Consider the following 15,836-nt stretch of genomic DNA (forward strand, 5'->3'; position numbering starts at 1 on the left):
TTTCTAAATGGACTGAAATGTGTGGGATGACAAGGAATCTCTCCAACTTGCTATTATATTCAGCAGCTGCACATAAACATTCTGTTAAAAGAATCTAACTATAATCAACTGTAATGTTATTTCCAAAACAGTTTTCATTGTAGTCCTTCTCACTTAATATGCCCCCCTCATTCCTGGTACAGTATAGAAAAAGAGGGACCAGGCAAAATAATATTAAAATAGCAACATGATAAAACAATAGGTTAAATAAATGCAAGCACAACAGTATATAAAATAAATAGGCAAGAATAAATGCCATGCACACCACAGACTAAATTTTCTCAAATAACTTGTTATATGAAGAATATATGAATATAAAGAATATGAATAAAATATATAACAAAATATGGATTTACTAATCTTGACTGAAAATATGTTCTTTAGAATTGAGTTCCTTAAAAGCCATAAAAGCTATTTAATTTAATCCTGTGATTATTAACCAGAATTTTGTCATTATCTTTTTTTTTAAAGATTTTATTTATTTATTTGACAGAGAGAGATCACAAGTAGGCAGAGAGGCACGCAGAGAGAGAGAGAGAGAGAGAGGGAAGCAGGCTCCCTGCTGAGCAGAGAGCCCGATGCGGGACTCAATCCCAGGACCCTGAGATCATGACCTGAGCTGAAGGCAACGGCTTGACCCACTGAGCCACCCAGGCGCCCCTTGTCATAATCTTTTATAGTGTATAACTGGGTTGCTCCATCTGATTTCCTACTAAAGACCAACACACTTCCTCACTAGCTTTTGGGAAGGTCTTTCAGTCATGTTTGCATCTGTAGCCATCATTGAGAATTGCCCCTGGCTATAGAAAAAGCGATCTCACTCAATTTATTAGGGCGGAAGCCAGTGGAGAATGATGAATGGATGGAAGGATATACAGACCCACCCCCCATGCTTCAATCTGAGACACATCAGATCCAGAACTCCCTCCCTATAGCACTGACAGTTACTAGAGTTGCAACTACATTGCCTTTCAGTTTCTTCTGCACCATCCTGCCTACTTTCTTTACAGATATATTACTGAGTTCTTTCCATGAAAAACCTGCATAGAATGCTATATCCAGATGTGATAGTTAATATATGTGTCAGCTTAGCTAGGCACTGATGCCCCATATTTTGGTTAAACACCAGTCTGAATATTGTTGTGAATGTATTTATTAGATGTGATTGATATTTAAATCAGTGGCCTTAGAATAAAACATAGTACTCTCCATAATATGGATGACTTTCATCCAATCAGTTGAAGGTCTTAAGAGAAAAGATCGATCCCTGAAGTAGAAGGAATTTTGCCTCCGGACTAACTGTGGACGCAAGACTGCAACATCAACTCTTAATGGAATTTCCAGACTGCTGGCCTGTCTTGAACATTTCAGGTTTAGGTCTCTCCATATTTTCCTGAGTCACTTCCTTCAACATGTCTGTCTGTCTACCTGCCTGTCTGTCTGGTCTGTCTCTCGCCAACCACTGATTTTGGTACCAAAAGTGGTTCTACAGAGACAGATTCTTTAGGGAACTGTTCTAAGGTTTTGTGAATTGGTTCTAAGTTTTCTAGAATTGGTTTTCCAATCTGATTAGATTTAAAGTAACTAATAACTCTTTTTCTAGTAATAAAGAGAGCATGGATGGTCTATAGTATGATGTGGATTAAGACGTGTTAAAATATCACTACTGGATACTCCAAATTAAATAATTTTAAGAGACAAAGTTCTGAGTGATCATCTATTTCATATCTTAGAATATTTTTTGTCCAATTAACAATAATGAGTTTGGAATGTCGCTCCTAATTGTGCTGGACATAGGAGGGAAAGAAAAGTATGAGCTCAGGGATTCAAATTTCCAACCTAAGTGCCTCATAAATGATCTAAAAGTGTCTATCTCTGCCATGAAAGAAATCCTCATCTCCTGTGTGGCTACAGATCTGAGATTGTTGCAAACTGAAGGTAGAGTCTCATCCTGTGACTGGTGGAATTAAAATGCAAATTGCACTCCCAACCTTGCCAAGTGTCTGTGGTTAAGTGAAGCTACTGAATGGGAAGGAATGGGATCCTAAAAATTGGAATGGGACATTTGGGAAGATACTGATGAAGCTGGAGACATTGAGCCCTTATACTGTACTAAGTCTTTTTGCCAGTAGAAAAGAGCTATTCAATCCCTGTCTGAGGATATTAACCCTAGTTTGCCTAAGTAAACTGTAATGGCCTTCCACAAGATGGATGCCTCGCTGATTCTTCTCTGTAACCACTCTTAAGCCCCCTTCCCTTTGCTTCTGGACTTATAACTAGACACAAATATCATAGGTCCTGAAAAGTAAGGTACAAAATGTAACCGATGAGAAGGTGAATTACATTCTAGAAGAACTATATGATTTTTTCTAATTTATACAGATATAAATCTGGGACACATGTCTGGGAATGAATATTAAGAGTGCGGGGCTAATGGTGGAAGGAACACAATGTAAAATCGGGCCAAATATAGTAACACATGCCCACTAAGCCGATTTTTTTGTGGATTTAATGTTGCAGTGCAGAGGCTTAAAAAGGCCACTACCAGTTTGGTAGGTTGGCTGAAACATGGACAGCATGGTAACCTATACTAAATGAAGTTGAACAGAACAGCCTTAGTACACTATAGTTTACTAAGTAGTATAGCACAGTGCAGTAGACTGTAGAGAAGGGATCCAAAGGTTGAGAGAAACTGGAATGTTACAGTGGTAGCAGCACTGAAGACCTGGCCACCCGCCCGGAGAGGAGAAAAAGGACACTTTCACCATAGCTGTGAGAAATATGTTTGTGAGAAGAGACCTAGAATTCTTGAACATTTCTGTGATCACTCTTCTTTGTAGGTTAGAAATTATAGTAGGAACTGCAGCCACTGACTTGAGAAACCTAAATTCAGTGAGTCCCTGAGTAGCAGAGACTGAGTGGTGGCACATAATCTCCAAAGGAAAGATGTGTCCACTATAATGAACAGCCAGGTCGAAGCAGTAAGCCAGATAGTATGACTTGCGGAGACCTATGCCATTGGCTAGTGCTCCTAGAAGTGAAATAGCTGGGCTATATATAAATTTCTTCCTTAATTAATATAAGTGCAAGAGTTCTTGGTCAAGTGAACAAGTCATATTTGAATCATAAAAAAGGGAATCATGGTCACTCAATCAATTCCCAGACTCGAGCCAATTTATTCAACCACACAGCTGCAAGCAGGTCAGGCATCTTTGAGGAAGGACTCTGCTACAGTGATCCAAATTTGAACTGCTTATCTTTCTCCTAGCTTTCCCCAGAAGGATCTATGGCCTTTTACCAGGGACTATGCAATGGGAAAAAGGAAATAATTAGAATTGAGAATTGAGACTTACTGGACACTGGCTCTGAACTAACATTGATTTCAGGAGACCTCAAACATCACTGTGGCCCAGCAGTCAGAGTAGCAACTTATGAAGGTGAGGTGACCAATAGGGTTTGGGTTTACTATCAATAATCGTATGCCAACAAATTACATAATCTATAAAGATTGCACAAATTCCCAGAAAAACATAATTTACCAAAACTGAAGAATTAACAACAGCCTTTAGTAAACTCTGCCAAAAAAATAGAAAAGGAAATACTTCCTAACTCATACTATTGACATCAAAGTCTGACAAAGATTTCACAAGGACAAAAAACTGTAGACCCAATACTCATTACAAATATAGATGCAAATATTCTCAACAAAATGCAAGCAAACTGAGTCCAGTGGGATGCTAAAAGAACTTAGATGGCATGAGCAAGGAGAATTTATTCCAGAAATGCAACATGTGAAAATCTATCAATATAATATAAACACAGTAATACAAAGAAGAATAATAGCACATAATACCCTCAATTAAAAAAAAAAAAAGGAAAGAAATATGACAAAATCCAATGTAATTTTTTTTCATGGGGAAAAGAAAACAAAACAAAACCTAACAGCAAACTAGGAATAGAAGAAAACTTCCTCAACATGATAAAAAATTATGAAAAACCCATAGAAAATATCAGCCTCAACAGTAAAATAATGAGTTTTCCTTCTAAGATCAGGAATAAGAGAAGTATGTCCACTTTTGCCACTATTCACTATTGTAGAAGTTCCAGCCAGAATAAACAAGAGAAAGAAATAAAGGCATCCAAGTTGGAAAAGAAGTAAAACTCTTTCTATTTGCAGATGCCATAATTATGATATAAATATATATTCCTCAAGATTCCACACACATAAAAAATTAGAACTAATAAACAAGGTTAGCAAAATTTCAGGATATATGATCAATACATAAAATCAGCTTATTTCTATGCATGAGCACTGAACAATTAAAAATGAAAACAAGAAAAAATTTCATTTCAATAGTATCAAAAATAATAAATTTTATAGGACTAAACCAAGAAAGTGTATGACTTGTACACTGAAATTGTAAAACATTGTTGAGAGATATTATGGAAAATCTAAATAAAATGGAAAGGGATCCCATGTTTATGGACTGGAAGACAATATTATTAAGGTATCGATACTCCCCAAATTGATAAGCAGATACAATGCAATATCTATCAAAATTACAATTGCATTTTTTTTTACAAACGTAAACAAGCTGTTCCTAAAATTCATATGAAGTTTCAAGGAACCCAAAATACATCAAATCATCTTGACAAAACAGAACAAAGATAGTGGACTTGAACTTCTCTATTTCAAAATGTATTGCAAAGGTATAGTAATCAAAATAGTATCATAGTGGCATAAAGATAGACATATAGATCAATCAAATAAAACTGACATGACAGAACCAAACCCCTATTCCAACAGTTAGTTGATTTGTAATGAGGCTGCAGCTGGGGAAAGAAAAGTCTTTTCTACAAATGATGCTTAAACACCTGGGGTGCCACATGCAAAACAGTGAAGCTGACCTGTGTCTCACAACAAATACAAAATGTAACTCAAAATTTATGAAATGGATATAAGTGCAAAAACTATAAACTCCCAGAAGCAAACATGGGTTTAATCTTCATGGCCTTTGATTAGATGACAGCTTATAACTATGACCCCAACGGTATAATCAACAAAATGGAAAAACAAACAACTTCTGTACTCTGAAAAACACGAGCAAGAATTTGGCTGATTTTTTTTTCTTTTTTCATAAAATGTCCTTAGACAATTTAAAGAAATTTAGGAAAAATAAATTAAATATAATTTAAATATTAATAATATATTAATATAATTTTAGCGATAAGGATTTTGTACTCAGAATATAAGAATATAAAAATAATTCCTACTACCAAACAAGGAAAAAGACAAATGGCCCAGCTGAATAATGCATTTAAATAGACATTTCTATAAAGAAGACATAAACTGCCAACAAGGACATGAAAAGATGCTCACATTTATTGAATGTAAGGAAATGCAAATAAAAACCAAAATGAGATACCACTTCATATCCATTATATAACTGATAATAATGATAAAACAACTAATAAGTGTGGGTCAGGACACAGAAAAAAATGGAACTATCATACATTTCTGGTGGCAATGTAAAATGGTACAAGTGACTTTGGAAAACAGGCAGTTCCTCAAAAGTTAAACATACAGCTACTATATGACCAAGAAATTTAACTCTTTATATATATATATATATATATATACACACACACACACACACACACACACACACGTATATGTATATGTATATATATATATAACCTAATCAAAAATAACATTCTTAAAAACACTAGTAATAATATTCATAGCAATATTATCCATAAAACTGATAAAGAGGAACAAACTCGATGTCTATCAACTGATGAATGGGTAAAGAAAATACCATATATTCATACCATGGAATATTATCAAGCTACAAAAAGGAAGTACTGATACATGCCACAACATGAATGAATCCTGAAAATATTGTTATGTGATATAAACCAGAGACAAAAAGTCGCATTCTGTATGATGATTCCTTTTAGATAAAAGGTTTAGAAAGGGCACATTTATATAGAGGAAAAGTTGATTTGTGTTCAGCAAAGACTGAGGCAATGGTCAATGACTGCTAACACGGGTGGTATAGGTTTTCTCTGAAATTTTCTCTGGAAAATCCTCTGAATTAGATAATGGTGATATTTCCCCAACTTTTAGTCTACTAAAAAGTAGTAGCTTGTACACTTTAAAATGGTTAAAATGGTAAGTTTTATAGTATGTGAATTGCAATGATATCCTTCTGTTTATTGTCTACTCCATAACCCTGCAAGATTTTGTCCATAACTCAGAAACAAATTCAACCAAATCATACTAATTTCCTCACAGCCTAACTTTAGCAATTTTAACTATGTATGTACATATGTATGTACATAATGTATATATGTTGAAAAATCAGAAACGTCATCAAGAGGCTGGTATGCAAGTACCTTGCTATGAAGTCCCCAGATCACGATTCTCACCTCTGTACCATGCATTTCCTGCCTCCACCTTCAATAGTATAGTGCAATATTAAGAAGTTTAAGAGAATACTTCCCATTTACATTCCTTGTTTTTAAAATGTATCCTTCAAAATATAATGGATACCATACCACGGAAGAAATGAATACATAGCTAGGTTAGAGACAAGTCTCAACTTTTTAGGATTAAGTACAAGAAGTTTTAATGCTTACAAACCTGCTACATAAAACTTTATTTTCCTGGGACACCTGGGTGACTCATCCTGTTAAGTACCTGACTCTTGGTTTTGGCTCAGGTCATGATCTAAGTATTATAAGATTGAGCTCTGCGACAGGCTCCACACTCAATGCAGAATCTGCTTGAGATTCTCTCTCTCTCCCTCTACCTCACACCCTCTCACACACCCTCAAATAAACAAACAAACGAACAAACAAATAATTTTTTTAACATTATAAAAAGAGGGGGGTGTCCGGGTGGCTCAGATGGTTAACTGTCTGCCTTCGGCTCAGGTCACAATCCCTGGATCCTGGGATGGAGCCCCTTATTGGGCTGCCTGATTTTTCCCCTTCTCTCTGTGTGCCTCTCTGCCTACTTGCGATCTCTCTCTCTTTGTCAAATAAATAAATAAAATCTGTAAAAAAATTAATTAAATTTTAAAAATGAAAAGAACCTGAAAACAATAACAACAACAACAAAAATATCCTTTCTTTTCCTGCTGGTTAGCAGGTTCCACACACAGCATCTCAGTCCAGTTGTATGAATTTTGAGCTATTCAGCCATGAAAACGATGACATTTAGATAAGTCACTTTTCTTCTTTTTATTATTATTATTATTATTATTATTAATTATTATTTCTCCTTCTCCTTCATCTTCTTCATCTTCTTCTTTTCCTTCTTCTACGGCATTAAAGAAGTGAATAGGAAAATGTTGTTTTGTCAGTACTAGGGAACCACCGAAATACTGTCAGATTTATATGGTGGCTTGCATGACTCTTGCTGATTTTTTGGTAATGAACTGAATTTGAAGGGGTGGAAAAAATTGGAAACGTCAGCATTAGTGGATAGTCATAAATGGAGAAAAGCCTTTTGGGTTGAGCCAAGGTGATCCTCCAATTCTGCTGCATAAGTTTTTGAAAGAGTGCTTAACTGTTAAAATGCTGCTGTTGTTTTACGTCTATAGCTTTCTGACTTCACTCCTTTCAAAGATTTGACCTGTAAGGCAGCAGATAGAAATGATAGCTCATCAGCCTCTGATGAGCCAAATTATTTACTCTAGGAAATATCTTCCTACCTCTTTAGTCCAATTACGCAATTTGAAGGAAAAAGCTCCAGTGTCCTGATTTAGTCATTGATATGTCTCGCTGAAGGAGGAGGTAGGCTTCTCATTGACTGAGCAACTTGTAGGAAGGTTTTCTCCATTCAAGCTGAGCCTGCCCAGGCAGGGTATGACAGTAGAAGTAGAAAGGTGAGCACTCTTTTGGTTAATGTACCAAACTTGCAGCCTGTGAATATCCCAAACATGGTAACCACCATGCTATAGTATACTAGTCTTTAAATTTTTTTGTTTGTCTCACTAGATGTGAGCTAAGGCTAGAGATTGTGTTTCATGTCTGCCCTCCCAGAGCTGTTGCCCATAGGAGTCGATTAATATTTGTTGGATAAGAGGGCACCTGGGTGGCTCAGTGGGTTAAAGCCTCTGCCTTTGGCTCAGGTCATGATCCCAGGGTCCTGGGATGGAGCCCCGCATCAGGCTCTCTGCTCGGCAGGGAGCCTGCTTCCTCCTCTCTCTCTGCCTGCCTCTCTGCCTACTTGTGATCTCTATCTGTCAAATAAATAAATAAAATCTTAAAAAAAATTGTTGGATAAGCAAAATAATTTTCAAGCACCGTAACTCCAACCGGTGAACACCCGATTTTGTCTTTCAGTGGATGGCACGACGGCCGGCTTTCCACGGAACGCAAGCCTTCTCTAAACCAGCAGTCCTCATATTTTACTGTGCACCATGACTTATCCGGGATCTTGTTAAAACACAAATTTTGATTCAGTAGTTCTGGGGTGGGACCTAAGCATCTGCATTTTTAACAACCTCCCAGGCCTTATGGATGCTATCAGTCTGGGTACTGCACTCCAAGGACCAAGAGTCTAGCTCATCTCCAAAATTCAATCCATCATCAAGTTTTGTTGACTCTCTCTTCCTGTCCCAGCCCTGACCTCTCATCTCTTTTTGTTGCCACCCTTTAGCCAGAGCCTTCATCATATTCTGTAGGGATTATGGCATGAGTTTTCATCTAGTCTCTCTGACTCTTCCCACTCCACCCCAGTCTCTATACTGCAGTCAAGATAATATCTCTCAAATACATTTCTTTTCCCCTCCAATTTTTAAATTATTTTTAAAATCTATTATTTTTCTTTTTACCTTTGACCTCCTTCACCCATTTCTCCCACCCTCCACCTCTGGAAACACCGATCTTTTCCCTATATCTATGAGCTTATATTTCTGTTTCTTTCCTTCTTTCTTTTCCTTCCTTCCTTGCTTCTTTCCTTTCCTATTCTTCCCTTTCTCTTTCTCCTCCCTCCCTCCCTCCCTCCCTTCATTTTCTCCCTTTCTTCCTTCCTTTCTTCCTCCCTCCCACCATCTGTCTTCCTTCCTTCCTTCCTTCCTTTCTCTCTTTTTTTCCCCATTTAAGTGAGATCACATAGTATTTCTCTTGCTCTGTATCACTTATTTCACTTAACATAAGGCCCATGAAGTCCACCCATGTTGTCATAAATGACAAATTTCATGTTTATGGCTGAATAACATCCCACTGTAGTGTGTGTGTGTATGTGCGCACGTGAGTGCCACAATTTCTGTACCTGTTCATTCATTCATTCATCAGTGGATGCTTAGATTGTTCCCATATCTTGCCTATTATAAATACTGCTGCAATGAAATAGAGTATATTGTCATTACTCCTAGAATGGCTTCTATCTTCTTATCTGCTTCTAGAAATTGGAAGTATACACATACAGGAAACATTGAATAAATTACATATAACAAGAAAACCAAATTAATCTCTTGTAGCTCCCAAATAAATAACCCATATTTTGTCTGCTAGTTGTTTTCTGTAATACACTGATAAATAATTTAAGTACATGGAAAATGTCTCCGGAGAAAGAGCTACTATAAAAGCCTGAGACAGTTATAAAGTAAGAGAAGTCCTTGAAAGTAAAAAGCATATGTATAAAGAGAGTTATTGAAGCTGAAACTGCCCTAACATTACCTATCATTGCCCAAAGGCCTAGAATTTTAGTTCTATTAGTTCCATACAGAGATCAAGACACAAGGTAAGAACCTGATCATTAATACACACTGAATTACAAATGCTCTTCGAATAGCCAGGGTTGCAAAAATGACATTGTCTATGTGTAGACCAGGGGTAGCAGAAAGAAAAGGAGAGGAAGGGGAAGGGAGAAGAGAAATGGAGAGGAAGGGAGGGAAAGAGAAGGAGGGTAGAAGGAACAGGAGCAAGAGAAAGAGACAAGAAAAAAGAGGAGGAAAGGAAGTAAAGGTGAAGGAACTGTTTGTGTCCATCTTGGCTTTGGGGGAAAAATAAGAACAACACAATATTTTACCCCATTCCCTGAGAAACAGGTAGCACAAGCGGAGTCCCTCTGTAAATATAAACTAGAATTCATCATAATTCTTAATTGCCAGATCTGTAGACAAAGAGTTTAACTTAAACTGGTCCAGGATTGTTACTGCTTTCAGGCAACCAGGCGAAGAAACCCACCAAGAGAAAATTCACTTAGGGGTGCCACTTAGTGGCTAAATTGGTTAAGCCTCTGCCTTAGGCTTAGGTCATGATCTCAGGGTCCTGAGATTTGAGCCCCACATCAGGCTCTCTGCTCAGTGGGGAGCCGGCTTCTCCCTCTCCCTCTGCCTGCCTCTCTGCCTACTTGTGATCTCTCTCTCTCTCTGTCAAATAAATAAAACCTTAAAAGAGAGAGAGAGAGAGAGTCATTTAAAAGTTGACCCCAAACGTTTTTTTGAGGTCATATATATTCACAATACAAAACAAATAAACGCAAGAAACATGGCATATGATTTTTATTTACTGAAATGAATAAAATAATGAGAAGTAGCTACATATACTTAAGATAGTAAAAGTATTGTTATTAAAAATATGTTTTATAAAATGTTTTAGATACATTAAACTATAAAGAGAGGCTAGACACAAAAATTGATTGCCCTGACATTTTTTAAAAAGTGTGTTTCCATTAATAGTCATTTTATTTTTGCATGAAACAACAATGCTAATTTATATGTTTGGGAAATGAGACTTGAAAAAAAAGGAGAATTTTTGTTTTATTGGATTATGAACAGTGACTAATACTTGCGCACTTCTAACAGACGAAGAGAGGCAATAATTCAAAGAAAAAAGTTTGATTTTCTCAAAGACAGCCTGGATTCCAGGAAATTATTGAAAAAAGCCCTCTGAAAGCTTCTGATATACAATCCATAATAATAACCCATAATAAGAACTTTTAAAAACAGCTTTACTAAATGATTACAGGAACGAAAAAGAGGAAGACTAATTGGAGATGACAATATCAGGAAAATCTATGTGTGATATTTCTAGCATTATTGTATTAGTTATAAGATGACACAGTTACTGTTAGACAGTGATATAGTTACTTATTCCTTTTGTCCCTAGAGATCCCCCACTAAAACGTGTTAGAGAATTACAGGAAGAAAGAGAAACACTAAAGTAGAAGACAGAGAACAAAAAATAGTTTAAATCCAATCCAAGACTGGTAAAATAAGAAAAGAAAATTGCTTAGTTAAAAAGAAAGAAAGAAAAGAATCTTTGGATCAGAAAACAATGTGAAGGGAAGAGAAAAATATATATATACTACAATTCAATACAGCACCAAGGCGGATGGGGTGCCTGGGTGGCTCAGTCAGTTAAGCCTCTACCTTCCCCTCAGGTCATGATCTCCAGGTCCTGGGATCAGCCCCATATGGGGCTCCTGGCTCAGTGGGGAGCCTGTTTCTCCCTCTCCCACTGCCCCTCCCCCTCTCCCTGGCTTGTCCAGGCCCTCTTTCTCTCTCCCTCTCTCTCTCGAATAAATAAATAAATCTTAAAAAAAAAAAAAAAAAAAGGAAGAAAAAGAAACAAAGCAGAGCAAAAATGTGACCAGCTTAAGAGGATATATAAGCAGTTATGGCTAACTAGTAAGAATAGAGGGAAAATGGATAAACATGAAACACAGAAGGTGTACTCCACAGCCTTGGACGAATATGTGCAGAAAGGAATCTTTACACGTGCCTGAATGGTCAAAGGTTTCTAAAGGCTCAGGATAATCAAAATCCATGGGAAGGAAGAATATCAGGGAAGAGCATCTGGCAGAAAGAAGTGGTGATTCCCACCAGGTTCTCAGGAGCCCAGGTTCTATAGGCATGGATGCTGACAACAGCTTCATTCCAAGAAAGCACTGAAAGTAAGTCTCCTGCTGAATCACATGCAGATTCTCAAGGGAGGGCTTCCTTCTCATACATACACTGTATACCTAAGCAACTGCACTCCAAAATTTCAAGTGAGCGGATACTGTAGCACAAAGTTAAAAATGCACTGGGTCTCTGAGGAAGGAGGAAAACAGAAAAAAAAAAAAAAAAATACAGGATTTGAGATATGTAATAAAAGCACACTGTGAATGGAGAGTTGGCTGCTACAGATGCAATTGACTCTGAATAGTGGAGCGAGAAAAGCAAATGTCACCTGACAGAATTCACACTCAATTTAGCATTGAAGTGCCTGGAACAAAAGGCTCAAACAGAAATGGAAATTTCAAAGTTCTAAATATGCGAAGTAGAGAACAAGACCAGCATTCACCACTGAGCATTTCCTGCATTTTTTTAAAAAAACACAAACAAATAGAACTGCTTTGCACAAAAGAATATATATATTTTTAAATTCCTTAATATGATTAAGCGATTTTCTATACTTACCTTACTGACTGCAGACCACTTCCAATTAGGTTAAATTTCCCAGGTCAGGGACTTGAGTCAACTATCATAAACACTGAGGCTAAAACTAACATTTTCCCAATTTTCACGAGCCCTCTATCCACTGTTTTTGCCCAATTTCATTGAGTCTCCGCTATCGACTTTTAAGAAAGTAGTCTCTTTCTGTATCATTCAATGTCGTGGTCCTGAAAACACAATTTTGTTTGAGACAATGGCTCTAGTCATTTTTCCTTGGGTTTTCTGAATATCACAGTTGTGGGATGATGCTTTGATAATTCTGAAGTGGAATTTAAAGCCTGGGGCTGTTGAGAGTCTTGGTATTAAAGAACTTCAACTCTGAGGTTTCAAATGAGCTCCCTCATTGCGTAGTAGACAATTCAGGTTGTAGCAACTGATGAAAAGAGCTGATTAAGGATTTAAGCCTTTTGAACATTAATTCCCATTTACTCTATGGTACCGGGAAAGGACAGAGAGTTTTGGCTTAAATTCCTCAATGGAAATTTGATAATGGGGCATATACTTAAGGTTCAAATTTGTATCAACCAATCTCTTGTTTGCATGCAATGAAAACAAATACTAATAAACACAAGAAGAAAAGATTTACTGGAACATTATCAGAGATGCATGGCATTGTTGGGGGCGGGAGTCTGGAAAATGAGCAGGAGTCCAGGTAACTGTGGAGGAAGGAGAGGAATAATTCTAACAGCCACATTTCAACCAGAAGAGTCTAATGTGTCTACTGCTGTCACTGTTGGTGGACATCACACCTGGAAATATCTATGTATAATAATGTATGCTACTGCACTTGCCACCACACACCGTTATGAATTCTAGTAATTTATTTCTATGTGTCATCTGTTCCAGATTCAATTTTATGATTTTATATTTATTCAATTTTATGATGTCCAGAAACACTAAATTATCTAAGCATAGGTGTTCTGTTATTGCCCTAGCTGCTGGGAGCTGGATGGTGGTGCAGAATGATGACCTTCCTCTTTGTGATTTTTTTTTTAAGACTTTATTTATTTATTTGACAGAGATCACAAGTAGGCAGAGAGGTAGGCAGAGAGAGAGAGAGAGAAGGAAGCAGGCTCCCTGCTGAGCAGAAAGCCTGACGTGGGGCTTGATTCCAGGACCCTAGGATCATGACCCAAGCTGAAGGCAGCGGCTTAACCCACTGAGCCACCCAGGTGCCCTCTTTGTGATTTTTGTTATAGAAAGTTTGTCCCTTCATTACAGTAATGTTGGACACAATGGAATTTTTAAATTTTATTTATTTTTTGAGAGAGAGAGAGCACAAAGAGGGAGAGGGATAGCCAGAGCGAGAAGCAAGCTTCCTGCTAAGCAAGGAGCCTGACGTGGGAGTCAATCCCAGGACCCTGGGATCATGACCTGAGCCAAAGGCAGACACTTAACCAACTGAGTCACCCAGGAGTCCCAAGAGAAAATAGGTATTTTCTAAAATCTTCCCCAAAGCAGTTGTAGAGTTGGATTTTTATCAGCTCTTTAAACATATACATGCACACACATAAATTATATTTTATATTTTATAAATTTAAATTATCTTTAGTATATAAATATATATTTGTATAAAATGCATATACATGTTATGCATTTAAATACATCTTTAAATCAAATTATGTATAGGTCACATACATATTAATATGAATATTATATATATAATTCTCTGTTCCTTTTGCTCTAGAATAACCATATATGTCATCCTTCCGAATCACAACTTAACATGAATCAGTAATTATGCCAAGTGTTTTGTCAGTGACATAGATACTAAAATGGAGCAAAGCTCTGTAGGGAGTAACAACTAGGAAGGAGACCAAAGAGACGGCAGGACTGGCCAGATGAAAGCATGGGGCCATGTTCGCACCCTGAAGGTCTCTGCAAGTGCGGTTAGGAGCGCCCGAACAATGACTGTCCACCAGAAAAGAACCTCATTAGACAGAGAGACTAGACCCTTGCTTAACCCACTTGTTCAGTCATTGCCGGGGCGCTGCCTTGGGAAGAGTAGAACCTTGTTTAAAAACTGAAGCAGGCCCTGAAAAATCTTCCTGCTAGAGCCTCAGCTAACCGCACTCTTCACCGAGAAGCCGTGTATCATTCTTTGGAAGGGGTCCTAAGTTTCACATTTCTGTGTGCCCTGATCCCTCTCTCCCAAAGAGCATAATATGATGATTCTTCTATAATGGATATCAAACTAATATTCAGTCCCAAGGAAAACAACCCAAATTGCATTCATTTCTTCATTAGGTTCACAATTGAAGGTTTTTATACAATTCCTATTTCTAATCTAATACCTTCTCAGTTTCATATTTTTATAATTCAAGTCACAGCCTAAATTTGAAATTTAGTTACACATCAACACTCTCTATAAGTCATTAAGGAAAACAGATGAAAAAAAGGCAGAGCAAATATATATAATACAAACTAAAAACAGTAATTCAGGGTGCCTGGGTGGCTCAATTGTTAAGCGTCTGCCTTTGGCTCAGGTTGTGATCTCAGAGTCTTGGGATGGAGCCAGGCATCTGGCTCCTTGCTCCACGGGAGGCCTGCTTCTCCCTTTTCCACTCCCCCTGCTTGTATTCCCTCTCCAGCTGTGTCTCTCTCTGTCAAATAAATAAATAAAATCTTAAAAAAAAAAAAAAAGAGACAGTAATTCAGGTAGTACCTTTGTGTGAGTGTGAGTGTGTGTGCTGGGGTGTGTGTGTGTGTGTGTGTGTGTTGGGCTGCCTGCTTTATGTGACTATTTCTAATTACTAATTAAAAAGTTTTCTTTGGTCTTAAGGTAGCACAGAATATCAAGAATATTTAAAAATAAAGGAATACACATATATGTGTGTATAAATATAAATATATATACATACACATACACACACACACACACACATATATATATATATATATATATTTCTGCATTCCAAGTTCACATGTTGTTAATTCTATGCTTTTTTTTCTATTTCCTTTATCTTTCACATTTAGGTCTTCATTTTCTCTAGATTTAACATTTATTTATGTTGTAATCTCCTTTTACTAATCTAATCTCCTGTACTTTATTTTTTTAAATTTATTTATTTATTGTTTTTTTAATAAACATATAATGTATTTTATCCCCAGGGGTACAGGTCTGTGAATCACCAGGTTTATACACTTCACAGCAATCACCATAGCACATACGCTCCCCAGTGTCCATAACCCCACCCCCCCTCCTCCCCAGCAACCCTCAGTTTGTTTTGTGAGACTAAGAGTCACTTATGGTTTGTCTCCCTCCTGATCCCATCTTGTTTCTTTTATTCTTCTCCTGCCCCCTAACCCCCCATGTTGCATGCATCTCCACTTCCTCAT

The sequence above is a fragment of the Martes martes genome (assembly GCF_963455335.1).
Source record: "Martes martes genome assembly, chromosome: 3".
NCBI lineage: Eukaryota > Metazoa > Chordata > Mammalia > Carnivora > Mustelidae > Martes > Martes martes.